The following is an 8,502-nucleotide window of genomic DNA, read 5'->3' on the forward strand; positions in this document are numbered from 1 at the left end:
AGCCTCTGCCTTCTAGGTTCAAGCGATTCTCCTGCCTCAGCCTCCCAAGTAGCTGGGATTATAGGCATGCACCATGATGCCTGGCTAATTTTTTGTATTTTTAGTAAAGATGGGACTTCACCATGTTGGCCAGGCTGGTCTTGAACTCCTGACTGCAGGTGATCCGCCATCTCAGCCTCACAAAGCATTGGGATTACAGGTGTGAGCCACCGTGCCTCACCAGCTGCTTAAGGCTTAAGACATTTTTACCAGAAGGCTATGAAAGAGCTGTTTCCTAATACCAGGTAGTTTCTGCCTTGGCAGTTCAAAATGTCATCTTATACAGACTCAATTGGAGCATTGCTAGCACTGGAACTGGCTTTCCCTCTGTACTTTGACATCTGGAGCTGGCTAATTTGTTGTGGGGACTGCCTTGTGTGTTGTATGATGTTTAGTAGCATCACTGGCCTCTACCCACTAGGTGGCAGTAGCAGCACTCCCACAACCAAAAAAATGTTTCCAAGACCTTGTCAAATGCCTCCAGCAATAAAACCACCCCCAACTGAAAATCACTGTTGGGAATCGGGGTTTCTAGTAACCCTTGGCACATGCACGGTTGGTATTGGTGACCACTGCCACCTCACTTGACTCTTCTACTTACTATCTTAAGGGTAAGTCCCTTGAGAGCCTAATACCTCAGCTTGAGAAATCTTCCAAGGTGCAAATAACGAAGTACCATAGTGGTCAGGTGAGAATAGAGCCCCTCTTTGCCAGCTTGGGCCAATATAACCCTGCTCCAGCAAGAAGCACACCTGGAGGAAACTGGGAGCTACCTTGTCCTGTCAGACCTGTTCTGTGCCTACTGGGCTTGTCATTTCTCCCAGGTTGCTCCAGTGTTATCACCACCCCCGAAGCAGTTTTATATTTCTGGATGGTGGAATTTTACACAGTGCTTTTCACAGTCGTGCGTTCAGTGTTTTTGGTTCAGTGTTTTGACAGACCATATATATGGCAGTTGTCCCATAAGAGTATAATACTGTGCTCTTACTGTACCTTTTCTATATTTAGATATAAAAATACCATGGTGTTACAATTGCCTACAGTATTCAGTAACATACAGTACACGTTTGTAGCCTAGGTGTATGTATGTCCCTAAGTGATCTGCCTCCAAGGCAGGCAGATCACTTGAGGTCAGGAGTTCAAGACCAGCCTGGCCAACATAGTGAAACCCTGTCTCTACTAAAAATATAAAAATTAGCTGGGCGTGGTGGCACACGCCTATAATCCCAGCTACTCGGGAGGCAGAGGCAGGAGAATCGCTTGAACCCGGCATGCAGAGATTGTACTGTACTCCAGCCTGGTGACAGAGCAAGACTACGTCTGAAAAAAAAAAAAGCAAAATACTGGAGACTGGAATTTCCATCTTTGCTGAGTGTTGCTTTTTTTTTTTTTTTTTTTGAGACGGAGTCTTACTCTATCGCCCAATCTGGAGTGCAGTGGCATGATCTCAGCTCACTGCAACCTCCACCTCCCAGGTTCAAGCAATTCTCCTGCCTTAGCCTCCTGAGTAGCTGGGACTACAGGCACATGCCACCACCCCTGGCTAAATTTGTTTTGTTTTTACATGGAGTCTCACTCTGTAGCCCAGGCTGGAGTGCAGTGGCCTGATCTTGGCTCACTGTCTACCTCTGCCTCCCGGGTTCAAGTGATTCTTCTGCCTCCAGTAGCCTCCATGGTAGCTGGGACTACAGGTGCGTGCCACCATGCCCAGCTAATTTTATATTTTTGGTAGAGATGGGGTTTCATCATATTGGCCAGACTGATCTCAAACTCCTGACCTCGTGATCCACCTGCCCCGGCCTCCCAAAGTGCGATTACAGGCATGAGCCACCACACCCGGCCGAGTGTTACATGTTTTTGTTTTAAGAGACAGTGTCTCACTGAGGTGAGAGTGCAATGGTGTGATTATAGCTCACTGCAGCCTCAAACTCCTGGGCTCAAGTGATCCTCCTGCCTCAGCCTCCGGAGTAACTTGGGGTACTGGCACTACACATTTTGTTTTTGGAACACTCCAAAGTTGTTTCCTTCTCAAATTATTTGTACCTGGTATTCTTTTACCTCACTGGCTTTCTCATCATTCTAGTCTTCCTTCAAATATCACTTATTTAGGGCCTTTCCTAGCTACCATAATTTCCTTTTCCACCTAGCTCTGTAACATTCTATTTTTAACTTAAGCATAACTCATGTCAAATTTTTTTTTTTTCTGAGACCGAGTCTGTCTTGCCCAGGCTGGTGTACAGTGGTGAGATCTCAGCTCACTGCAACCTCCACCTCCTGGGTTCAACCAATTCCCCTGCCTCAGCCTCCCAAGTAAGTGAGATTACAGGAGTGCTAATTTTTTTTTAATAGATATATATATATTTTTGAGACAGAATCTTATGTCTCACTCTGTTGCCCAGGCTGGAGTGCAGTGGCGTAATCTTGGCTAACTGCAACCTCTGTCTCCCAGATTCAAGTGATTCTCCTGCCTCAGCCTCCTGAGTAGCTGTGACCACAGCCACGGTGCCACCATGCCCGTTTACCTTTTGTATTTTTAGTAGAGACAGTGTTTCACTATGTTGGCCAGGCTGGAATTTTTTTTTTTTTTAGGCAGAGTTTTGCTCTGTCACCAAGCTGGAGTGCAGTGGCACAATCTCGGCTCACTGCAACTTTTGCCTCCCGGGTTCCAGGGATTCTCCTGCCTCAGCCTCCCAAGTAGCTGGGACTACAGGCTCATGCTATTACACTCAGCTAATTTTTTTTTTTTTTTTTTTGTATTTTTACTAGAGACGGGGTTTCACCATGTTGGCCAGGATGGTCTCGATCTCTTAATGTCCTGATCCGCCCACCTTGGCCTCCCAAAACTCTGGGATTACAGGCGTGAGCCACCGCACCTGGTTGAAGTTTTGTATTTTTTTGTAGATACGGGGTTTCACCATGTTGGCCAGGCTGGTCTTAAACTCCTGATTTCAAGTGCTCCGCCTGCCTCAGCCTCCTACAGTGCTGGGTTATAGGCGTGAGCCACTGCACCTGGCCTGAGATTGGTTTCTGATTATTGTTTCTAAACATTTTATTTTAGAGAGAGACTCCATTGCTTTCATCAGGTCTCAAAGGTTCCCCTGACCCCAAACACAACTGGTTAGGAATTTCTGACAGTGTTTCCTGAAACTCTTTTCCCAGGAGAACCTGCAATTAAATAGTTTTACATTTACAGTATTGACCTAAAGAGATTATTTATTTATTGTATTTGAACAATACGTTTCCATTATCTTTGATCTCAAACTGATGGATGGGGAAGGGAGCTTGTTCTAGGAAGTGAGTGTCTCCCATCCCTGTAGCATTAATTTACTTTTTTTTTCTTGAGAAAGTGTCTCACTCCGTTGCCATGCTGGAGTGCAGTGGTCCAATATTGGCTCACTGCAATCTTCGCCTCCTGGGTCCAAGTGATTCTCCTGCCTCAGCCTCCTAAGTAGCTTGGACTACAGGCGTGCGCCACTATGCCTGGCTAATTTTTGTATTTTTAGGAGAGCAGGGTTTCACCATGTTGGTCAGGATGGTCTCAATCTCTTGACCTTGTGATCCACCCACTTTGGCCTCCCAAAGTGCTGGGATTACAGGTGTAAACCACCACACCCAGCCTTTTTTTTTTTTTGAGACAGAGTCTCTATCTGTTGCCCAGGCTTGAGCGCAGTGATGCGGTCTCGGCTTACTGCAACCTCTGCCTTCCAGGTTCAAGCGAGTCTCCTGTCTCAGCTTCCAAGTAGCTCGGATTACAGGTGTGCCCGGCTAATTTTTCTATTTTTAGTAGAGACGAGGTTTCGCCATGTTGGCCAGCCCGGTCTCGAACTCCTGGCCTCAGGTGATCCGTCCACCTCAGCCTCCCAGAGTGCTGGGATTACAGGCATGATTCACCATGCCCAGCCCAGGTTACATTTTGAAAAATCAAGTATGGCCTCTGGCTTGAGCTGATATATCTACTTGGGGGTGGGGTCATGGGGATGGAGGATAACTATACTCTTGTGAAGGAAGGAAAGAAGTTAATGTAGCAAGTCAATACTCACAATTCCCTGTGGCAGCCAGCCTCGAAGATGGCCCCAGTGATCCTCACCTGCAACTGATGCCCTTCTATAGTCTCCCACACCAACTCAGAGCTGGTCTGTGTAACTCAGAATCTGGCAGAAGCAATGTGACATTGCAGTTTCTGCCTTCATCTCTTCAGATAACTGGCTGTAAGGGAAGTCAGCTGCCATGGACTTAAGGACATGGAGGTCTTAAGGCCTCTAGCCAACAGTTGGCATCAACTTTGCCAGCCATGAGAATGAGTCTCTGTTTCATTTGTACCTGTGGGATTTTAATTAACAGAGATTGAGTGATGACACAGAGAAGTCAATGCCATTGAAAGAATGTATTACATTTTTTTTTTTTTTTTTGAGACAGTCTCGCTCTGTCACCCAGGCTGGAGTGCAGTGGCGAGATCTTGGCTCACTGCAACGTCCACCTCCTGGGTTCAAGCTATTCTCCTGCCTCAGCCTCCCGAGTATCTAGGACTACAGGTGCATGCCACCATGCCGGGCTAATTTTTTGTATTTTTAGTAGAGACGGGGTTTCACCGTGTTAGCCAGGATGCTCTTGATCTCCTGACCTTGTGATCCCCTGGCTCGGCCTCCCAAAGTACTGGGATAACAGGCATGAGCCACCGCGCCTGGCCAGAATGTATTACATTTCCCAAGAGAAGGGACATTCCATACCACACAGGACCATGGGAGAAAAATCAGGCTTTGTTGAGGAGGCAGAATTAGACCAAGGGCCACAGCCTTTATCAGAGTTGCCTCAGGAAAGGCAGGGCAGAATAAACGGTTTAGGATTGGCTAGTTGATTTGTTCCAGTGGGCTTTGGGCTACAGGGTGGTCTCTAGTTGCCTGGCACCTGGTCCTGCGGTGATTTAGTACAAGGGGAATAATGGCTTGGTGTGTGAAAGGTGAAGGAGGTGGCTGGCGTGGATGAGAGGCATTCTTGCAAAATATGCGGTAAGTGTTTCTAGGAGTAAGCTAGCCCTGGAAGGAGCAAGTCTGTCACTGGGTCTGGAAGGCCCCCAAAGATGTCAAAACATAAGACAAGAGAAAATTGGAAGCATGCTTATTACAGCCTCCCAGCAAATGGATCCTCCAGCCTCACTGGAGCTTTCAGGTAGGAGAGGAATGTTTATTATTTTAAACCAGTCGTTCCCGGGGGTAATTTGTTACACAGCAATAGATAACTAAGGGGGGAGGAGGGGGCTGGGCAGTGATGAAGGGGTGGGGTCACCTTATCGAAGCAGTAATAAAAATAGTCATGTTTCGGCCAGGCACATGGAGATTCAGCTGGAGATCCAGCACATAATCCCAGCTGGAGAACCACTTGAACCCAGGAGGCGGAGGTTGCAGTGAGCCGAGATCGTGCCACTGCACTCCAGCAAGACTCCGTCCCAGGCGGAAAAAAAGAAGAAAGAAATGGTCATGTTTCTCTTCTGGATCTTTGTAGTCAGAAATAAATAAATAATAAAGATGGTCATGCTAAAATTACAGGGCAGCGAGGAACACCAGAAATGCTGTCATGGCCATGAGCTGCCTGAGTCCCCAGAAGATAGAAGTCCATGTAGGATTCGCTTTCATACATGATGCAGACAATGTTGCAGCAGGATCATTACAGTCAGGGCCAGTGTGGCTCAAACAAGAAAGGCTGAATACAGTATAACAGGGGTATGTTTCCTCTCCTAAAGTGGATTCTCATGAGGATGGAATTTCTGGATAGTGGGCAGAGAGAGAAAGTGGATGACTAATCTCCCTCAGAGCTTGTGGTCCTGCCTTGCCTTTTTTCAGTTTGTTTTCTTTTTGAGATGGAGTCTCGGAGTCTCGCCGTCACCCAGGCTGGAGTGCCGTGGTGCGATCTCGACCCACTGCAACCTCTGACAGCCAGGTTCAAGCGATTCGCGTGCCTCAGCCTCCTGAGTAGCTGGATTACAGCCGCCCGCCATCATGCCTGGCTAATATTTTTGTATTTTTAGTAGGGACGGGGTTTCGCCATGTTGGCCAGGCTAGTCTCGAATTGCTGACCTCAGGTGATCCGCTTGCCTCGGCCTCCCAAAGTGCTGGGATTACAGGTGTGAGCCACCACGCCCGGCCTCTTCTGGTTTTTTGTTTTTGTTTTTCAATATGGAACGCTTCACGAATTTGCATGTCATCCTTGCCCAGGGGCCATGCTAATCTTCTCTGTATCGTTCCAATTTTAGTACATGTGCTGCCGAAGCAAGCACCTCTTCTGATTTTTAATAAGACATTAAAACAAGACGTTACAGAAGGGGACACGCTGAGGTAAAAGCCTCATTCTCCCAAGTTACTGCAGCTTTCGATGAGTGCCATTCCAGACATTCCCTCTGCACCTGACCTAAAGGTAAACAGACATGTGCATCCGTGTGTTTGTTTAAGTTTTGGCCAAACGGATTTGTGCTCTAGAGCTGCAGCGGCGGCCACGGGAACCCGAGTGCAGCCGAGCTTAGGCCGCCACACCCTTCCACGAATGGCTCCCAGGCGCAGGAACTCGGCCCGCCTCGTCCGTGGCGCGCATGTGCAGGTCCAGGTCCGCGCTCCGCGCCGGCTATGTTGCCACCTGGGGGATGGAAGCGCAATGGCCGCTGTAGAAGTCAAGCTCAAACGGCCCTCCAAGCTGATACCCAAATGCGACGCTGCCCATGTCCCTGAGGTAACATGGCACACTATTTGCATATGAGCTACGCACGGCCTCCCAGATCCATGATTGATTGATTGATTGATTAAGACGGAGTCTCACTCTGTCTCCCAGGCTGGAGTTCAGTGATGAGATCTTGACTCACTGCAACTTCCGCCTCCTGGGTTAAAGCGCTTCTCCTGCTTCAGCCTTCTGAGTAGCTGGGACTTACAGGCGCGCGCCACAACAGCCTAATTTTTTATTTTTATTTTTGAGACCGGGTCTCTCTCTGTTACTCAGGCAGGAATGCAGTGGAATGATCTCAGCTTACTGCAACCTCCGCCTCCCGGGTTCAAGCAATTCTCTGCCTCAGCCTCCCGAGTACCTGGGATTACAGGCTCCCGCCACCACACCTGGCTAATTTTGTATTTTTAGTAGAGACGGGGTTTCACCATGTTGGCTAGGCTGATCTCTAACGCCTGGCTAGGGTTAATTTTGTCATTAGTCAGCTGGGCCCGGTGGCTCACGGCTGTAATCCTAACACTTTGGGAGGCCGAGGCGGGTGGATCACCTGAGGTCAGGAGTTCGAGACCAGCCTGGCCAACATGGTGAAATCCCCGTCTCTATTAAAAAAACAAATATTAGTTTGGCATGGTGGCACACACCTGTAATCCCAGCTACTTGGGAGGCTGAGGCAGAGAATTGCTTGAACCTGGGAGGTGGAGGTTGCAGTGAGTTGAGATCATGCTACTGTACTCCAGCCTGGGCGACAAGAGTGAGACTAGGTCTCAAAAAAAGTCTGTACATATCCAGTACAGATGCAGCTATTCATTTATTCCCCAAGTATTTTTGATCCACATTAGTTGAATACATGGATGTGGAGCCCACAGATGCAGAGGGTCAACTGTACCTACTGAGTGCCATGTCCTTTTACATGTTTTCTCATTTTGACCATGTGGCGTTATTATAGGAACATGAAAGCTAAGGCTCAAAAATGCCTCATAAATGCCCAAGGTCACTTGTATATATGATGATGCTAAGATGTAAATTTGCTAAATCGGCCTCTTGAGCTTCCAAAGGCCTAACCAATTCCACTTGAACATGGTGCTTCTCTCCTGGGTGGGGGGAACTCAGCAGGCAAAGAAGGCATCATTCATTTAGAGAAGTATCTCATTCTGCTGTTTATCACAGACCTCAGGTGATTTGTCTAACATTCACATACCTGCCTGGCTCTGGTAGGTGTTTGACCCCTGAACTCTCATTCTCTCCATTTTGGAAGCAGGAGGTGAAGGAGCCTAGAGTTGGGCATGGTTACTGAGGAGTAACTATGTACTTTGCACAGCAAAGCTAGCCTGGAGCTCACTCCAGGGCTGCTCTTCACTAGCTTCAGAATCCAGGGTTGGATACCACAGGCTCAGTGAGGCTACTCGTTACCCTCTTACTCCAAGTGACTGGCTGACTAGTGTGATTCCAATCTACCTTGGTAGATTAAATCCCTATAGATGCAGTTTCCAAACTTGTTTCATTTAAGGGGAATGGTCCAGTTTCTCAACAATAATTTCTAAGCATCTAATGGGAGAATTGTCTTCCCCTCTTGCCAACAAGTAAGGAAATCCAAAAAAATACAGTATCTCCTTTCAAAGAGAAACAAAAGCAAAAACAGGTTAAAAAAAAGCAAAACACAAAAAACCTATAAAGCTTAGAGCAAAGAATCCAGAGCTGAAAATCTTTTAGAAGAGTAATTTGGATTCTCCTAGTCTCTTCATTAGGTGCTGCTCATTC

At 47.5% G+C, this 8,502-nt stretch overlaps 1 non-coding gene across 1 annotated transcript; it reads right to left on the bottom strand.

Annotated features, from left to right (window-relative positions):
• Positions 1–6,203: 6,203 nt before the first annotated feature.
• Positions 6,204–6,310, bottom strand: LOC135271360 (U6 spliceosomal RNA). Its single transcript, XR_010339458.1, has one exon. It is a non-coding gene; the product is annotated as a U6 spliceosomal RNA (small nuclear RNA).
• Positions 6,311–8,502: the final 2,192 nt, after the last annotated feature.

Source organism: Aotus nancymaae, unplaced genomic scaffold, assembly GCF_030222135.1.
Source record: "Aotus nancymaae isolate 86718 unplaced genomic scaffold, 86718_ANA_hifiasm-v0.15.2.pri h1tg000076l, whole genome shotgun sequence".
NCBI classification, from domain to species: domain Eukaryota; kingdom Metazoa; phylum Chordata; class Mammalia; order Primates; family Aotidae; genus Aotus; species Aotus nancymaae.